This window comes from Canis lupus, chromosome 9 (genome assembly GCF_048164855.1).
Source record: "Canis lupus baileyi chromosome 9, mCanLup2.hap1, whole genome shotgun sequence".
NCBI classification, from domain to species: Eukaryota; Metazoa; Chordata; class Mammalia; order Carnivora; family Canidae; genus Canis; species Canis lupus.
Window position 1 is genome coordinate 7,265,532 of NC_132846.1, and position 20,026 is coordinate 7,285,557.

Sequence of the window (20,026 nt, forward strand, 5' to 3'; positions counted from 1 at the left end):
CTTTTAGTGAAGGGCAAAATCTTTTAAATCTTTTATGGCTGAAGTTTCAAGGCCAAGTCAAAACTAGATTAGAAGATAATCAATACTCTGAGGCTTACCAGGAGGTTTAGAACATTTTTACTCAGTGTTAGGAAATGGTTTTGGAGAACAGTCTCAAGTAGAACCAGTAAATGGAGTTTTTTGATGATGATAACAGAAAAATATATTTTAAAAATAGAGGATGATAAGTGTTATAAACATCTCATTTGTCCATATATAATAGGGTCAGAAATGGTTAACTGCATGTAATTTTGGCATTGCTGATGTGCTAATATCCAAAACTTCCTGTGGGTTGTTTGTTGTTTTTTTTAACTTCACCAGCTTTTTTTTTTTTTTTTTCACACAAATTAGAGGGTTTGTGTGATGAGAAGATACGTAATTTTCTTGTACACTAGGGTCTTGAAAATATATTCTCTAGACCATGGCTGGGGCAACTTGGCAAGTGTAGTTCTTCTGGTTGAACCCTTAAGAGGTTTTTACAAAATGTGGTTTTGAATCTTTTTTTTAAAGACTTTATTTATTTATTTATTCATTAGAGACACACACACACAGAGGCAGAGACACAGGCAGAGGGAGAAGCACGCTCCATGCAGGGAGCCTGACGTGGGACTCGATCCCAGGTCTTCAGGATCACGCCCTGGGCTGAAGGTGGCACTAAACCACTGAGCTACCGGGGCTCAAGGATCATTGGAAAAGTGCATGAAGGAACTTTCTAGGGTGATGGGAACATTCTGTATCATGCCTGGAAGTACTGGTTAATGGGTGTCTAATAATCTTATGTATGCCCACTCACTCCTTTTACTCACAAAAAAAGAAAAAAAGTGGATGTGGGACTAGATTCTGGGACTCCAGAATCATGCTCTGAGATGAAGGGCACATGCTTAACTGCTGAGCCGCCCAGGCATCCCCAAAATGTGGTTTTGAACTAAATCTTCTATATGCACAATTTTGTCTAAGTTTTCTGTCTGAGAATTGTGAGCCTGTTCTTGTAACTAAAATGTCATGCTTTCATCTATCTGTTCAACAACATGTATTGAGCCTCTACCAAATGCTAGAAATACTTATGTATAAATGCTTCTTCCTAAAGCTTCCTACAGTCACTAGATGTTTCTCTTCTCTCAGATTTCCTGCCCTACAGTTGGCCTACCTCTGCCATGATTATGCATCATATTTCAATGATAGAATCTAAATGTTCTCATTTTCCATTTCCCTGCATCTATGTCTATCTCTACCTCATTCCCTATTATTAAAGAAATGTCCTCCATCTGTTGAGGCTCAAGCTTCCTACCTGCTCTAGCCTTCCAAAGGCTTTGCATCCCTTTCTTAGCTACATCATCAAATTCTTCCTCTGCCTTGCCTTTCCCATCAGCAATGAACATGCATATCTTTACTATTCAAGAAGAATCTTCCTAACACCTCATATTCCCCTCAGATATCCCCTTTTGCTATTCCTTTCTACAGAATGACTTTTCAAAAATTGTTTATACCTGCTGTCTCCACTGCCTCGCTTCACACTCACCCCTTCCACTCCAGTTTGGGCTATGTCCCCCCCTTCCCCACTCCACTGAAATGCTATTTATTCCAAGGTTACCAATGATGTCTATGCTGCTAAGAAGGCTTCTTCTCTGTTCTAACTTCATCTGTTTCTCATCAATATTCAGTGTAGTTGCCCCTACTCTCCTTCCTGAAATACTGTCTTCTTGAAGATTCTAAGACAGTACTCTCTCTCCTGGTTTATCTCTGTTTTGACCTCACCCTCTCAGTTTTTTGTTTGTTTTCCCAATGACTCCAGTATTTGGTCCCAGACTCTCTATACCTCTCACAATAGGTTTTTGTGTTTTTTTCAGCATGATCTCATCTATTTCTATGGCTTTCAATATCATGTTTTATCTTCAGCCCAAAACTGCTTCTGGGCTCCATATTCAAATATGCAACTACACCTTGACATCTCCAGATTGGAAAGCTCATGATCATTTCTGCTAAGCAGGTTGAAATGGATTTCTTGATTGCTACCTACTATCCCACCAATTTCTTCCCCAGACTTATATTTTTACTACATGGCACCACTATCCTGTTGTTTAAGGCAAAAGACTAAGAATCACTCTGCATCATTCTGTACATTCAACTATCAACAAATATGGACATGTCTTCCTCCTAAATGTATTTAAAATCCAATCCATTTGCCTGCCTTGATCTCTACGCTTACTCTTTCTAGTCCAATGCCCCATCATGTCTTGTCTGGATGGGTACAATTCCCCTTTTAAAATCCATTCTTCCTAAAACAGCCAGGCCAACAGTTTTAAACATAAATTACCTCCTCTCACTTCCTTGCCTATAAACTCATCCATGACTTTCCATTGCACTTGAATAAAATCCAAATCCTTTACATGGCTGGAGCTATTTTCTCCACCTATAGCTCTCTGTTTCCAATTCTCATTCTTTAGATTTAGGCAACAGACAGGTCTTCCTTCCTCCAAGAAGACATTCCTTGCTACCTACATAGATTTCTAGATATCGGGGCTTTATTTCTCTCATGGTACCCACTACAACAATGTGTTTATTTTGTCTCCATTAGTTGTTCCAAGCTACTGAGAGCAGGGACCATGATTGTCTTATTCATTAACACATTATCTAGTGCCTACTTTTGTGCTTGAAACATTTAACGGTTCAATGATTATATTTAAATCAATGAGGGAAGGAAGAAAGGAATATGATTTTCTGCAAGTTTACCAGCACTTGATCCAAATCAGTTTCAAAATTAGAAATACCTGGGCTCAGCAAGTTATATGCTCTGACGGTACATTTCACTGAAGGAAGAGCTGACTGTAATTCATGTCCTTGTCTTGGAGTTCACTGTTACTTTATTTACAATCCAGGGTCCCCCTACATACTATTACTTCTTAAATCTATTTAATTTGCCTAATTTATCAAAATAGTCTTTCTGTTTCCTCTCCTAGAACAAATGAGAATTTCACTGTAATTTTAGTTTCAAGCAAAGCACTATATTATACTTATTTTTAAAAATAGCTTTCATTAAGCTATGAATCTTTGTACTTTGTATTCAGTTTTAAGAGCTCATCAAATGTTAAACAAGATAATGAAAGTTTTGCAAATTCCACCATTTTCACAGATTCTATCTTTCGTTAGCAGTTGAATTATTTATATGATATACTTACTGACAATATAAATTCTAAGGATGACTAAACTGAATCACAAGTTTTCTGACAAGTTAACAATCAGCCCCTTTGGGCAACTGAATATTATCAAATATTATTAGATGTTAGAGGCATTTCATATTAAATGAAATTGCATGAGAATTCTCAAATGAGGTTTAGACTTGAGTGTATGGTATGCACCCATCTGGAATTGGAGGGACTTCTACAAAGGCCTAAGCCCAAAGCAAACCAGGTCTGGACTAATGAGGATCTGGGAGAGATCTCATGAGAATTTTAATATGCTTCTACTTCTTTGCCCTTTTTCACTTGGTTTTTTAAGGACATATATCATTATTGGATGACCAAGAGGCCTAATTGATATGTGACTATTAAATTAGTAATTTTTCCATTAGATCAGAGCTTTTTCATCCTGTGATCCTGATGGCCAATATCTGCACAATCAGTTGGATTGTATACTAAGTCAATATGGCCTGGAAATGGATAATCACTAGTCGTCTGTTCCACATTTCTAAATGCTATGTTTTTGCCATGAAACCTGGCTTCAACTGGCTTTATTTTAGCAAATGTCTGTCTTAACTCAGTATGAGAAAAACAGAAACATTTACCAAAAAAGCACTTATTTGAAATGCTTAATAGGGAGAAAGACGAAGAACCTAGATGCTAATATGGCACTCTGCTTGTTGCATGCCCTGCAGCACTTTTGTATCATAACTTTCCATCTAGACAGTAAGCTCCCTAGGGTAGTGTTGTAAATTGTCTTATTGTCAAAAATATTCCCTGGCCCTCACTTCCAGAACCTCTTAACAGAAGGATTATTCTTTCCACCTCACTGACAATTGGCTTGTAGATGTGACTTAATTTGGCCAATGAAATGTTGATCAATGTAACATATGCACTTCCAAGCAGAAATTTTAAAAGCTCTCCCCATGATTCTGCCCATGCAATTTTTTGACTAGAATGAGTCCGGCATGAGTAGATGGGGGCTGCTCCTTCAGTTTAAATTACAAAATGTAGATTGACATGGAGCAGAATCTAAGCAAGTTTTCAAAACATATGCAAGCAACATATAAGCCTTGGTCATTAAAGGCATCAAAGATTTTTGGCAGTTCTTTGTTATTGGAGTGAAGCCTACCTTAAGCTAATAAAAGCTATATAACCTCCAGTTCTGGCAGAATGTATGGTGCGAAGAATCTGATAGTTTCTTGAATGAGAAAATGAACCAGAAAGAGAAACAGTGTTAATTACAATATTTTAATCCTTCATGAAGCACTACTGGTGCAGAGATATAATGTATTCTAGTCACTAGGATAAAGAATTCAGTTCCAAAGTGGAGATCGATTTAAGAGTAAGTTGTTACTACCACTAGTACCTTTAGAAAACTAGCAGCAATTTTTATATTTGGAGATTTCAAGGTTTTAAGTACAGCAAAATATTCAAGTACATAAATTATAAGTACTGCTGAATAAAGATCCTGGTTCTTACAGATTAAATGGTAATCTCTATCAATTTCTCCTGCCTGGGGAGCTTTGATAAAAATAAATGATGTTGTGCTGCCTATGCTTATCAGACATGACCACACATTTCCTAAGGAGAACATTCATCAGGCAGCCCTACTGCCTGTGGGAGGTTATATTCAGTGTAAGAGGAAATAATAGCAGTCAAGTTGGCCTTAATTAGTCCTGCACTTAATTTTGATAAGCTCTTTGAGTATCTTTATTTCTTCTCCCTAATTTCAATATTAAATTATTAGTATTTCACATCTCATCACAAGCAATATCCTGAGGAACTTCTGTGCTCCATGATCTCCGCAAGTTTGTTGTCTCCATAGGACTGAATGTTGGTCTCAAAGTCTTGCCTATTTTACCTAGGAGTCCTATGTAAAGCAGTTGTATATTCCTAAATGTAATATAGAAGTTTAAGTCTGGATTTAAATAGCACAAGATAAGGAAGAAATCTGACAATCATGTAGCAAAGTTCATCTGTACATACAAATGTATTTGGATCAAAGTTGAGGTATCTACATGATTGGTCATGGCAATCAAAGTTATAGATTGGCCATCTTGAAGACCCCTTCATGATCACAGACAGCCATGAACAGAGAATGATTTTTGCCCACTGTAAGAGAAATCTGGAATCATAACCAAGCATGATACTAGGGAATATAAATCTCTCTTTTGGTTCTCTCTGACAAGTCAGGAGCAGAGTTAACTATAGAGAACACTTTCTCCCTACTCATACTTTTCATCTTCAATAACACTTGGTTGTAACAAAGGCAGGACTTAGCCAAAATACAAATGAAAATACTTCTCCAATCCTATCCTAACATGAGTTACTGCTTTAGATAGGAGAATATGCCTCCGGCTCTTATTAGTTTTTAAAATATAAGAAAGAAACCAGTCTGGTTTCAGATAATACCAAGGATCCAGTTACCAACTAATCATTTGAATTCAAAACATCTCATTCGGGGAAGTTTGACAATAATATGAATGCTCAATGCTCCTATTTTGTCTCCTAACAAAGCACAGTGAAGACCTTCTTTGGTACTTTCCTTTTCATTGTATTCCTCTCATGATTGAAAGCAAGTAATTTATAATGAATGATGCCTTCAAGGAAGAGTGAGATTGCTACCCGCTTTTATAGCTGGTAATGGAAAAATTGCAGACAGGGTAGGTAATAACTTACCTCATTAATTTTCTCAGACATGTTTTAGGCAATAAACACCTGATTTGAAACTTTTGAGTGTACAGAAACACCTTGGCCTTCCATGGAATATATCTGCTCCCAGAATACCCTAACTTCTCATCTAGTGAATCAGGACATTCTGAGTATCATTTTACCTTCTGTGGAATAATATATATGTCCCCCTTTGCCTTGCTCTCATCATGGAATTGCATTTAATGTGAAAAAATGCATCTGTGTAACACAAAGGTAATTTCAGAACATTGTCTATAATTGGAGGGCCTGTCTATGAAGCTCCAAAGACTGGATGACCCTGCAGACACTTGTTTTGAAAAAGTAACTAAAGTGCTTATACTCAGGCACTGTCAATATGTGAAAGTTTGCTCTGATGGGTGATTCAGAGAATAGCAATAATGATGGTAATGGCAATGATGATCATAATATAAGTGGGAGTATTTTTGGAAAACAATGTTCTGCTTCATTCAAAGCCCACAAAGAGGACACCGGGGGAACCTGTGGGGCATAGGAACTATCAACAAAGAGTTACAGTTCTTGCTGTCCTTTTCAGCTACTGTGACCTAGCTACTGTGACGGAGCTCCCTCAAACACCTTTTCAATATCTCTGGTGCCCAAAATACTTATCCAAAACAAAACAAAATAAAGCAACCAGAACCTTCCTACTATTAGCACCATCCTAACTAAAGAAAACTTCTATTTTCAAGGCTGTTGTCACCCAGTCATCTTCTAAGTTGCTCTACCCAGAGAGCAGTAGCTTCAGAAGGTTCTTTGCCTGCTTCCTGAGGGTGCTGCAATCTCGCCTATATTCTCAGGACTATAACCCTGGAGGGCCTACTTATTGCTGAGAAGGCAATTCTATATTCACAGCAGGTAATAGGGGGTGTTCAAAAACAATAAGGGAGCTCAAATCGACAATGAATATCAAACTAGGGAAGCAGGAAATCATTTGTACATTCTCAAAATTAGGTAGGAAAGTGGCTATATGCCTTAACCAAAGAGCCCAAAATAAATCGTCAAGTTAATCTCTTGTGGTCTTTTCCATCCTTCAATTCTCCTTCCTCTTTGAAAAATTATCCCCTAACTTTACAGTGGAAAAACCTGACAAAAACTATCTCAGTCAGGTGATCAACGTTATCAACAGTGATGTTATGTTAATAACATGTACGCTTGATATGACATGATAAAAATTACATTAATCTCTGTGGTCTTCCTCCCAAAGCACGTAACACCAATCTAATCAGAACAACAGGTAAGTCCCAGTTGAGGGACAGCCTACAAAATACATGACCAGTTCCTTAAAATTATCATGAATCAAAAATAAGGAAAGTCTGTGAAACAATCACAGCCAATAAGGACCTAAGGGAGCATGACTACTAAATGTTATATGGTATCCTGGAATAGAAAAGAAGGCATTAGTTAATAAAAATATATCTACATTTGTTCATTAGTTGAAATAAATGTACCACACTAATATAAGAGGTTAATAAGAAGCAAAACTTGGGTGTATAGCATATAGGAACTCCCTATACTATCTTTGCACCTTTTTTGTAAATCTAGATCTTCTGTTATAAAATATTTATTTTTAAAAAATAGAGAAATAAAAGTTATACTATTTACCTAGCCTATTCTGCTACTATTCTGGAAGGACTATGTTCTTATTCAGCTTTCAGCATAAGAAAATAAAACCCAGGATGGTGGTATGATTAAAACAGCCAGTGACAAGGATTAATCTTCAAGACTGTAGAATATCTCCAGCAAAGGCCTAGAACATTCTCATGATGTTAGAGGCAATAGTCCTCTGCTTTTTCTTCCTTTTTATTTGTTCCATTTAAAGAAAGAACTACAATATCAAAAACAAATAAATCTTAACAACTTTGATTAGCCCCCACACAACCTGGAAAATTTATTGCTATTCTATCAGTCATCTACTACTACAACAGCTACTCCCCATGAGTTACCAATTATTACTAGGTGCTATAAAAGTGGAATGCCCACATTTTTGTCCTCTTAGGATTCAGAATATAGCTGGGGAGGCAGGAAATTAAGGTATGGGTAGTTGCATAACAAAGCAAGCCTTCAGCAAAGCACATGTGCATGACTCTGAATACGTGTAAAATGGGATGGATGACATGATTTCAGATCAAAGAAGGCATCTATGAGACTGGAGTGTGACAGATGGGACCAAGGTAGACTGGGTAGTTCTGGAAAGAGCAAACAGAAAGTTGGGTACTGCTATGGGAGAAATAATATAGGCAAGGTGGAGAAGCAGGAAGACTGTCTTGTTATGAGACAGCACACTCCAATTAAAGTAGAAGTTTTATATAGAAAAGTTAACTAGCATTAAGCTGGACTAGGTGGCTTACAGACTCAAAAGTCATGAGTCATCCGAAATTCACACTTCCAGTGCAATTGACTGGAAGGAAAAAAGGAAGAAAAGAAGGAGGAAAAGAAAAATATATATCAATTAATGTCAACAGATATATACAGATACATACACATGTACTTATATATGTATGTGCCTCTGCCCTTTAATTAAAAGACTATTATGTTATAAGTACAAACGGTAGAGTCTATACTCCAATTTGTAAAATGATTCCCCTGATCTTATACTATTTATACAAGTTTATTTAAATTTAACTGAATATGACATATAAAATTGCATACATTTCTGAACTTTTATTTACTTAAATGCTTTAATGTCTAAGAAGCATAAACATAAATGGAACCTTTGTAAGACTACTGAGAAAACATGAAGCAAAGTGTTGGAATATGATCATATAGATTATAAAACCAAATGGAAACTTTGTTGTAAAATCAATAGAAAATACTGAAAAAAGAAAAACTGAAAAAAAGAACATGAGTGAAACAACACTATAAAAATAATTGAATGGATCTAGTGACTTCAAATGATTACTAAGCTGCAATATATAGAGAAGAATAAACTGGGAATATGTTTTACTTGTAAGCACTGCCAAATGAGTGTTATGGAGGGTTGGATCATAGAATCATTTGTCTTATCTGCAAAGAAAATATTTATTTTCATAATTAAAATGCGAATATATAAATGAATTAATATTTTATTGATAATGATTAAGATCTGCTATAATGGTATATGTTACACGAGCTATAATGTTTTAAATTTTTAGGAAGCTATAGTATAGATTGTTGTCAATAAACTTTTTAGGGCAGCCTGGGTGGCTCAGCGGTTTAGCGCCACCTTCAGCCCAGGGCCTGATCCTGGAGACCCGGGATCGAGTCCCACGTCAGGCTTCCTACATAGATCCTGCTTCTCCCTCTGCCTCTCCCTGTCTCTCTCTCTCTCTCTGTCTCTCATGAATAAATAAATAAAATCTTTAAAATAAAAATAAATAAGTAAATAAACTTTTTATATGATGAGATTTAAATTTGGTCATTAATTTTTTAATGTGTCCAATAAATTGGTGGAGCTACCTGTGACACTAGAGTCTATAAAGTCATGAGAAAGCACAGGGAATTTTAAGCAAAAAGTGATGTGGAGAAAATCAGACTTTAGGAAGAGTAGCCTGACAACAGTGTTGTATAAATTGGGAAAGAGAGTGATTAGATTCTCTCTGGATTAAAACCATCCTCATTAGCCAACCCTTAGAATTTTCTTATCATTCCCATCAGCATTCCAGTGACATTCCAATTATTTTGTTTTGTTCTACTTAAATTTATATTTGCCCTCATCCTACTGGGGAGCAGCAATTTGTATAGCTAGTTTTAAAGAACTTCAGGAAGATACTATGCTTTTTTTTTTTTTTTTTTTTTCACTCCTGCCCTGACTTTTCCAGAAGATATATGAATGTGAAGTTTAAAGCTGCTCTCCAGCTCTCCCCGGTAGTAACTGCATTACCTATTACTGACACTATCTCAGCATCAGTGGAGAATATACGAGGCTGCCAGCTCTTTCTTCTCTTCTGTCTTTGATCACTGCTCCTCTAAATAATATAAGAGATTTTCAGGATTGGGCTTTAGTGTCAATTTATCACAAAGAAAGCACTGTTGCTTGTTATTGGTTCAAGCTGCATTCCTACGGAGACTTATTTTTGTATCAAAATTATTACCAACCTGGTAAATGATGAGGCTTCAGTGTATTCAAATGATGTCGCATCATCGGGAAAAATCAACCCAAAGAATACATTTAGGTATCAAGCCTTTGAAAATTCTCCAGTCGAAGCAATCTCCAATTTCCCACCTCCAAATTGAATGAGAGAAGATTCTTTTAATTTAAGCTTTAAAGTTTCTATTCAGTTCCCTAAGCAGAAGGTAGGCAGGAAAGAAAAATAGAAGGTTTCAGGGAGATCTGTATTTCTTTTGCATAAGATGAACCAACCAGTGGTATTAGTTTAAATTATAGCAGCTTTACAAACTAGTGCTTTTAGGACATTTCAACCTAACCTCAGATGACACCAAACTCTGAGTTCCCTGAAACTTTTAAATAACAGCCATTAACATGAAAATGAAACTGACTAAATAATGGTGACCTCCATATGTTAATGACACAAAGTAACAATTATTTTCTATTTAGGAGAGGGAAAGAAGCAAACTATCAGTGTTTTTGTTACCTTTTAATGATTTCCTCCCATTGTATCTACCTTCCTTCCTTCTTTCTGTTAGAAGCTGAAGCATATTAAAAATTTTTGAGAGTTTTTTTTTTTTTTCAGCAAAAGTCAATTTGAATTGGGCAGCACCAAACCAGAAGTGGTTAGGAATTCTCTATCTACAGGAGGAATTTTTACGTCAAAAAGGTAGAAGCAAAGTAAGGAAATTATTGATTAGCTATACCTTGAAGCCTAGTTGGCGGTTGTGATTGGTTGTCCATATTGTTTTGATTTTACAGCCCTGAGACATTTACAAGCTTAGATTTTGGTTTGTTTACTCAGGTAGGCTGCCAGCGCATTAGAGCCACATCAGTCTAATGGCCTCCTTGTATAATTGATTTAGCTCTCTCTTTCTTTCCCTCTCTCCTTCTCCCTCACTTCTCACCTCAACATAAAGAATTTCTTTCTTAATAAGTATTGACGATTTCCTAAGAAGGACTCTCATGCCAGGAGTGGAGAAACAAGTCATGACAAAGATTTGGAGATGTATCTTCACATGTACAAAAATTAACTGCTCTGTTTATCATGCCACCTAAGAAAACTGACTCCTCATTCATACTAAGCTCCATCTGGTCTAAATAGCATCTCAGCTGGTGTTGTTTATTGTCTAATGAGAAAGAAGCTCAAGGTATATATGGTTATGGATTTTCCCATATTTTTGCCAGTTAATTAAATTTTTCTTCAGTTCAATGAAAAGAAGAACTAAAGAGGTTAACTCACCACTCTTTTGTATTCTTTGTATTTTAAATGCTTTAAAACTGCTTAAAATGCTTTAAAATGTTTTAAAACCTTCTAATTCCTAATAATTCAACTACCATTTAGTAATAATCACATTGTCCATAAAATGCGTTTTAGATCTTAGGAGTCAGCAAGTGCATTATTTAAACCAACTAATGGTATACTATTTGCGAAAGGGTCAAGGTTTATTAAAGCATTATTTTTCATTTACCACAAAGTTTGAAAGCTGTGAATTTGAAATATTCTTCTCAGCACGCAAGAAAAAAACAAGTGGCTTTGTTTAAAAGGGGGGCTTTGGTGCTGTGTGGAATTTAAAACATGATGTTGGGTTTGAATTTGATTGTTGACCTCAAAAAATAGGGGGAAAAAAAAAACTAGTGTTGGCTTCTAATCAGTAAGTAATTCACACTTCAGACACCTTCTTAGCTGATCCCTGGTGGACTGGACATCTTTGAACAAAGGATTCCTAAGGGTTCATTAGAGCTTTATCTTCCTGAAAGTAAAATTGTTTCCCAGATAGGGATCCCTGGGTGGCGCAGTGGTTTAGCGCCTGCCTTTGGCCCAGGGCGCGATCCTGGGGACCTGGGATCAAATCCCACATCGGGCTCCGGTGCATGGAGCCTGCTTCTCCCTCTGCCTATGTCTCTGCCTCTCTCTCTCTCTCTCTCTCTCTCTCTGTGTGTGTGTGACTATCATAAATTAAAAAAAAAAAATAAAAAATAAATAAAATTGTTTCCCAGATATAAGAGAAAGCATAGAAGGAGCACTAGGGTTGGCAAGTAAGTTGCTCAATTGATCAAAACTTTAAAGGGAGATGATTAGTATACAGGAAAGAACAATGCATTACATTCATAAATAAATCTGAAACATTAGCTACAATGGATGACAAAATGTGATTGACTCTATTAGCATAGTAGAGGTTTTTTTCACAGATTCTCAGGTAACAATATCAGAAAATATAATAGAAAAATCGATTTCTGATTTTCTTTGAATATATGCCATTCTATAGGTAACAAAGTTAACTTGAAATTTTGAACAAGGAAATGTATTTTATCTTACACCCTCTGAAACTTGATGACATGAAATTTGTTTGTAATGAGACAATGGAAATATATCACCTCTTCCAAAGATACAGATTTGGTAGAGGAATGTTATTTAGCAGAATCCAATACCTCTGTAGCCATGGCCACATGAGAAAAAGGCCATTTGGCCAACAGAACCTAAGAAGATTTTTTTTGGCCTACTGATATTTTCTATGCCCATGGATTAGATAATGTCCTGTACCAAAGGTAACAGAGAGATTTCACAAAAAAATTTATTACTACCTAAATGAAAATACATTTCTGAGTCTTCTCTAAATATTATCTCCTACCTATACTACCTTTTCATTATATATTTTTTAAGAGTGAAAGGAAAACCTCAGTGTTTTCCTTAAGAATCACCTTAATATTCTAAGTTGTCCATAGCAAGGGTCCTTTATTCTCTATGCCAACTCTTAGAAATCCTGAGTTGGTACTTTGTAGTAGTATTCTTGTTTATTGAGTATGTATGAGGAAGAGGAAGTGGGGGCAATGTTGGGAAGGAGATTTGCCTAATCACATTTCTTTGAAAGAAGCACTCTAATTCAATTAAATGGAAAGGAAGAGAACAGCTAGTAGAAAATAATATCATATGTTTCCTAAAAAATGAAGGAGCTAATGAATATTAAGTAATTAGTATAGTGTTTGCCATAGTTAACCTCAACAACTGATAGTTTCCTACTCCCAATTTTCCTTTTCAAATAGTTTGCAAACTTGAACAGAGACAAGAGGTTTCAATTCTACTGGAAAAATAAACAAAAATAAGTGAAATTCATAACTTTTTGAGAGTTACAATCTCACAGAAGACAAAAGAAATAATGCAAAAAGCCTCCTGGATATGGGTATTATTTTAACAAAACAAAACAGGCTTAATTCAAGGATACAGGAACTTGGGTAGGAGTGACATAGTTAATGAGGAATTCATGACAACAAATGAAGATAACACTAGATGTGGCAGAATGTATAAGTAGTGTGTAACAGAGTGAAAGTACATGATTTGGGAATTAAGAAGACCTGGAAAATTTGCTTAATCTCTCTGAGTTTTTGTTTCCTCATCAAAAATAAGAATACCAACTTTTAAGGTCACTATAAGGATTGAATGAGATACTATTGGTAAAAGCTAGGAACTATCTAGTGAATACTAACAACTCAATTCTCTCTTCATGTTAGGAACATACATTTCAAAAATTTAAAGAAAAGATTAGCATGGCACCATGATAAGAGACTGGGAAAGAATGTGATTTATGCAAGAAATTCAAGAAAATGGCATTGAAATTATACAACTGTAAATGATCAGTGAGAAAAAAGTACTTCAAGAAATCCTGCAGTTACTCAGAAGGCTATCTGATTAATTTAAATTTTAAACTGACGTGCATAATTTGAAAGAGGGACACAAAACCAAGAATACACACAAAAGATTGGCATTAACTTATGAATTATTTTTAAAATTTTTTTAAATAATTTTTTAAAAATGAACGCAACATGATCTAAGATTCAGTGGGGGAAGCATTCAAAAAAAAAAAGGAAAACAAGATTTCAAAATCCACATTCTCAACAGTAGAACTAATAAAAAAAGAGAGGGATGTGTCTGATGCTCAGGGAAAAGGACATCAGGATATCAGTGTTTGAGAGCATACAAACCAATAATCATCTACAGGAACGTGAGTGGCCTTCAAACTGGGGTCAGAAAATAGGATAAAGAGGAATTATACCTTAGGATAGGAGAGAAGAAAATTTGAGTATCATCTCATTTTAACTCATTCTTATTTATTTCCTACCAGGAATGTGGAAATGTGCTATTAATAAAATAAAAACAAAGCAGATATAGTTGCTGTTTTCCCAGAGCTTATAATCTAGTAGTGAGATAATAAATAAATAATTGCATAGAAAATAAATATATGTAACTCTACATCTGAAAACTAACAGGCCAGACATATTTCAAAATTCAATTTTTTTTAGATTTTATAAAGGTGAGATGTATATATACACAAAAGCTAACCTTATCAGCCCAGAGAGGATACTAAAGGAATCTAGCTGATAAACTTTACTAATTTGCCCTTATTGTCCATCGGTTCCCTCATCTATCTACCTTCCCACAATTTGCCACTTTAAAAACTCAAGTCCTTTTTCTTTGTCATGTCACTTTGCTAAACATTTATTGTTCTCTTGCTAAGATGCTATATAAGCCCGAGTTCTAACTACCCCTTTGAGTTATTCATCTCTGAGTGCTCCCCTGCGCATGTGTGATCCACATGTAACTTGTCTTTGTTTTTCTCTAGGTACTCTACCTTTTGGCAGTCTAATCTATAGGACTCCAGCTAACAAATCTAAGATAGTAAAGGGAAAACATTATTTCCCCTCCTATCATTCGTATCAGTTGGGAGTGGGACAGAGGAAGATTGTGTAGGCACAAGTCTGTGTGCCTCATTGAGAGAGATTAAAGGCCAAAAAATTTCTTTTTATAAGAGGCTCAAGAGAGATATTTGCATTCAGAAACAATAAAATTTTATGGATTTTTTTCCATTCTATCTTTCCTGTAATGTGCTTGTGCTGCTAGAAAATATTTCTTGTCCATATGATAATATATAGGTAAATTGCACATTTGTTTTAGATATCTCATGGTAACTTTTGCAATCCTTGACATCTTCAGGTGGTGTGTGTCCACAGAAATGACTTCTAGAAAACCGATCTTTTATTATTCTTATTCTGTTGGTATTCTCTCATGGGCTATGTTTAAAGTTTTTGTAGGAAAACAGCACTAGCACATCAGCGTGATAAACTTCCTCAGTGTGTAGGGTTTATTTTTTTATATTATCCTGTCAAACCCATCAATGTGATTTTCAGCTGCATCATTTCCTATATAAGCCCATTTCCAATAGATTTTCTAAAACCTTATACCATGATGCTCCTTAAATTTTGTGGAAACAACTTTCTTAATATTTCATTTATCTTTAACTTTCTGCTTTTCTTGGTGTATTCTAGCTTGTTCATGACCAACATCTCAGTCAATACTTATATTCTCTTCCTAATTGAAACCCACTTGATCAATGCATGGTTAAGATATTCAAGTATTGCCCTATGCAATTTTTCTCTATTTTTTCATTGCTTTTATTCATCATGATCACTAGAAACTTTCAACAATTTGTCTTCTCTCCTCACACACACATTTTATCTGGTGGTGATTCTAACATTCTACCCTTAAGTAACATGCTTCATAGATGTACCACATTGAAGTATCTACCATAATCCCATTCTCGATTATTGACAGATGCTTCCCTTTCTTCTTCTTCCCACTCTTAACCACAGGTGATATTTTACTCTTCTGACATTTCTTTATGTAATTACACTCAAGTCACAAAATAATAATAAAGCCACAAAATATTCATTCTCAGTAGAGACATAGGGGATGTGGTAGTAGCAGTGAGATATAACTAATGGCTTATCTCAGGTTCATGTTAAAAGAGAAAGTTAGCACTAACTTTAAGAAAAAAACTGTAGTAGTTCAGCACCTTTTATGTTTGAGGGATTCTAGGATGCAGTGGGATCTTTTAACCAAATTATTTAAATGTCTAGGTCCAAAATATGTTATACATCATGGACTGAATTTGAAAATGCTATCTATGTCACTATTTAGAATATTTGAAAAGTTTTGGATATTTAAAGATGATAATTAGGATCAGAAATGTATAAATATCCTAATCTACAAAAGGAGGAAAAGTATATTGCAGACAAAACATCACAGAACAAATGAATTGTGTCTGCCATTAGACACACTCTCAGTCTTCTGAGGGTCAATAAGTCCATATCTATGTGAATGCTGGAGCAGAAGCTGATTTGATCATGAATTTTGTTTTGAACACATCTCCCAAACAGAACCCTCCCTTTACATTGTCCACTCCAGAGCTGACCAAGAGCTTCTACCACCCTATGCCCACTCTTACTTCTGTCATTTTCTAGATGTGGAAGTTCTATCATCTTATATCTTCAACCCCCTCCAAACCACTGCTTCATTTTGCAATCCTAGCTATCCTCCCTTCATTATTTGCACATCTCAGACTAAACAGTCACAGCTTAATCCCAGAGGATTCTTCTGAAAAGATCTGTCCCCCTTTAGCCAACCCAAGACTTGGAAGTCCATTGTGCCCTGACCCTATCCCTCAACCTCTGCCACATCTTCCAATGGGTCCTATGTCAGAGATTAACACACATATATCGACATGTGAAATTAACAAATGCTTGACTATCCTACCCTGAGAGAACTATGGCTAATCTGACTGATTTACAAGCCTGTTTTGCCAAAATAGACCAACCACTGATAAGACCAGCTAAGACTGGAGCAAACTGAAAAGTCTTTTTCAACTGAGAAGAGACTAGGAGTGAACAAAAGTAACTTCTGTGATGGCACATCCCAAAATCTCCCCCTGTTCATCAGGCTTATGCTGCCATTTTTTTTTTTAACATGAATGCCATAAGGAGGCAATTCCTTAATGCACATGTCCAAAAAGGAGAACACCTCCCTTTGTCCCTATATCCAATCAGCATATTCCATTCAACCTACAAGCCCAGGACATTTTGACACTTTTATCCTCAATCTATGCCCACCCTAACTCTTAGGGGAGGTGGATTTGGGAAATTTTCTCCTATCTCCTTGCTTGACACCCTGCAATAAAACTCTTTTTCTCTGAAGCTGGTTAACCAGTGTCAATGTTTGGCTTACTGCACATTGGGCAACAGTCCCTTGTCTGGTAACACCAGTCAGCACAAGTGGGCAGATAGGGTCATACCAAACCACCTTCCTCTAGCCTTCTTGCTTCGTCCTTGGATTACTATATCATTATAAGATGGTAGATCAAAGACTGTGATTGAAAAACAATGAGCAAAGTCTTCCATATCTTTAGAATAAAATGGTAAAATGTGTCCTTAACAATTGTTTCCTTTATAGGTTTTCACATGCTATGAAGTGTTGAATAAGTGATGCCGAAATATATTACTACCACTTGTATATCAATAATTTAAATAAAAACATAAAAACAACATTGACACCAAATTACAAGATATGACAAAATAATTATTGGGCCAAAGTAATAAAATAACATTTAATGAGGAAAAATGTTAATGTTATTTGTTTCCAAAAAATATTTGTAAACTCATTAATATGAAAAACTAATTTAGTCCAGGGCCATACCAGACAGGTTAATGCCTTTAACAGTATCTTCAGTCAGTAACTTTCTACTCTTTAAATTATTTGGGACAGGTAGCTAATGCCCCAAATAGCCTATACCACTTTTGAATATATATATATATATATATTCAAAAAATATATATATATTCAAAAATATATTTTATATATATATAAAATAATATACATATAATAAGAAATAAGAATAAGAAAAGTCTTCTTGATATTGGGTTCAGTTTTGCCTTATTTTAACATGTATCAGTAAGTTTCACTTTTACCATCCCGGATGGCAGTTGTCCAGATATTTGCAGAGAACTTTCAAAAGAAATAGCTAGACATCATTTCTTCTTCATGCTGCCTCCACAATTCCTTTGACAGTTCTTCACAGGACATTGCTTAAATCCCCTAACTACTTTTTGTTTTTCACCCAAGAAACACCATAGTATACCAATATGCTTCAAAGTGTAGGATGCAGAAATTGACACACATTCAGGTGAGATCTTATTTCCCTTGTAATTTAAAGGTGTCGCACAAAAGGCCAGCTTACTCCAGTTTCGGAGCTTTTCCTATGTCTGCAGTTACTTAAAAACAATCAGCTCAAGATAAACTTTATGCCAGAGACACATTTTTGGGTGGTAGATTTTGTTACCCTTCATGAGCTTATTACATTATAAGCTTGGGCCATTTCAGGAAGTTACTCAGTTTTCCTGTGTCTCTCCCATGTATATAGGAGATATACATGTCATTAAATATGTTTGTTTTCCTCCATTATGGGAGATGGAAGGGGTTTCAGCCAAAAACTGGGAAGGGTAGAGGAAACATTATTCTTCCTCCCCTATGTTTTCTTTGAGTCAATTCTGTAATACGGCTCATCACCATTTAAGCAAATTCAAATGTCATTGGTAGGAGTGTGATATCTAAACCTTAGCAATTGATATCCTTATTATACACTATATGAGTTATACCATATCTGGAAGATTATCTCCATTCATAGAAAACATCTGTTGTAGGGCACACAGTGGCTCAGTGGGTTAAGTGTCTGCTTTCAGCTCAAGTCATGCTCCCATGCTAAAGAGGGAGCCTGCTTCTCCCTCTCCCTCTGCCGTTTTCCCTGCTTCTGTGTATATGCTCTCTCTCTTACTCTCTCTCTCTCTCAAATGTTTTGAAAACTTTTTTAAAATTTTAAAAATAAAGAAAATATCTTTATGTTGTTATCTTGTTGAATCAGTGTGCATTCAGGAAACAGTACCCAGGAAGATAAGGATGGTTTCAGGACCATGTGACCTGAAGAACTGGTAACAACATGGCATCTCAGGTCAGAAAGGAGGAACTCACCAGGGATGGCTCCCTCAAAACTCTGAAGCATGACACCTGAAATGACCTTTGCTGTAGTTATTGCATAAGGCAGAATTAGACAGATGAAGAAAGGGAGGCAGAATTCGTAACATTACATTTAAATTCAGTAAATTTGCTCTCACTGCAAGTATTCAGGTAGAGGTAGGTTTCTAAATAGCAAGAAAAATATGTTAAGGATTTGGGTATTAGATGCCAGTTTGAATAAATCTCTAATTTCCCTTCAAAAGCTAAGCTTTTGGGACCAAAATTCCTCATCAGTTCCAGAGAAAACCAGGCATGTTGGTAATAAAGCAACATAAAGGCAGAAAAAGAAAACTATACAGGCACTATGCAGCAGAACAATAGAACAAGCTATCCTGGACTCATCTGCAGCATCAGTCCATCCTCTCCCTTGGTCCACCTAGATGCTTCCCTCTGGCAGGTCATTTCCTCCCAACCTCTCCTGAGACCTCCAGACTCTCTGCCCTATACCTCCTGGTGTGTGGTGCTCCCAGAACCTTCAACTGAAGCAATAGGGAGGAGCCATTTAATTCCCTCAATGACTTACCTTGCCACTTTAACCTTTGGAGGCCCTTCTGATATTTTTTTTCTATTAAGTTTTAATTTTTTAATGAAATAGTATGTTATATACGTCACTAAGAAAAAATGATGTATGTCAATATACATCCATACATGCATTTAATCCAGCATATACAAACATTTGTTTCAGATGTCACTGAAGTCATTTCTCAAAGCAGACAAAAGGTAAGATTTTTCATTTCTCTGTTCTTATTTAGTAAGTTAGAAACTAAATTAGTAAAAATGAAAGTTAGGGATGAAATAATAAAAATGTAAAACTCTAATGGATGACAACTTGGGTTGGCCAGTTCTGAGACACACACATGCACCTGACAGACACTGTGATTTATAAGTTTTAAATATCATTTGTTAAAGAAGTAACACAATTAATACTTGATGTATCTGTCCCTTTTTTAAAAAAGTTATAGCTTGCCTGGTGGTAAACAAGTATTATAGGTTTTTCTTCCTTCTTGCCAGAAAAAAAAACAAAAACAAACAAAAAACTATAATACCAAATGGTCATTTGATTTAATATTAGATAATGATTTAAGAGCTTCCATAAAGTGAGAAAGTCTGAAGTCA

General features: G+C 35.7%; 1 long non-coding RNA gene across 1 annotated transcript in view; it reads left to right on the forward strand.

Moving 5' to 3' along the window:
• The window catches only part of LOC140639742 (uncharacterized), a 51,794-nt gene that overhangs the window by 30,257 nt on the left and 1,511 nt on the right, over positions 1–20,026 (forward strand). Inside the window, exon 2 of the long non-coding RNA XR_012036354.1 lies at positions 19,596–19,630. This is a non-coding gene — a long non-coding RNA (uncharacterized lncRNA). The remainder of the gene's footprint in view (positions 1–19,595; positions 19,631–20,026) is intronic.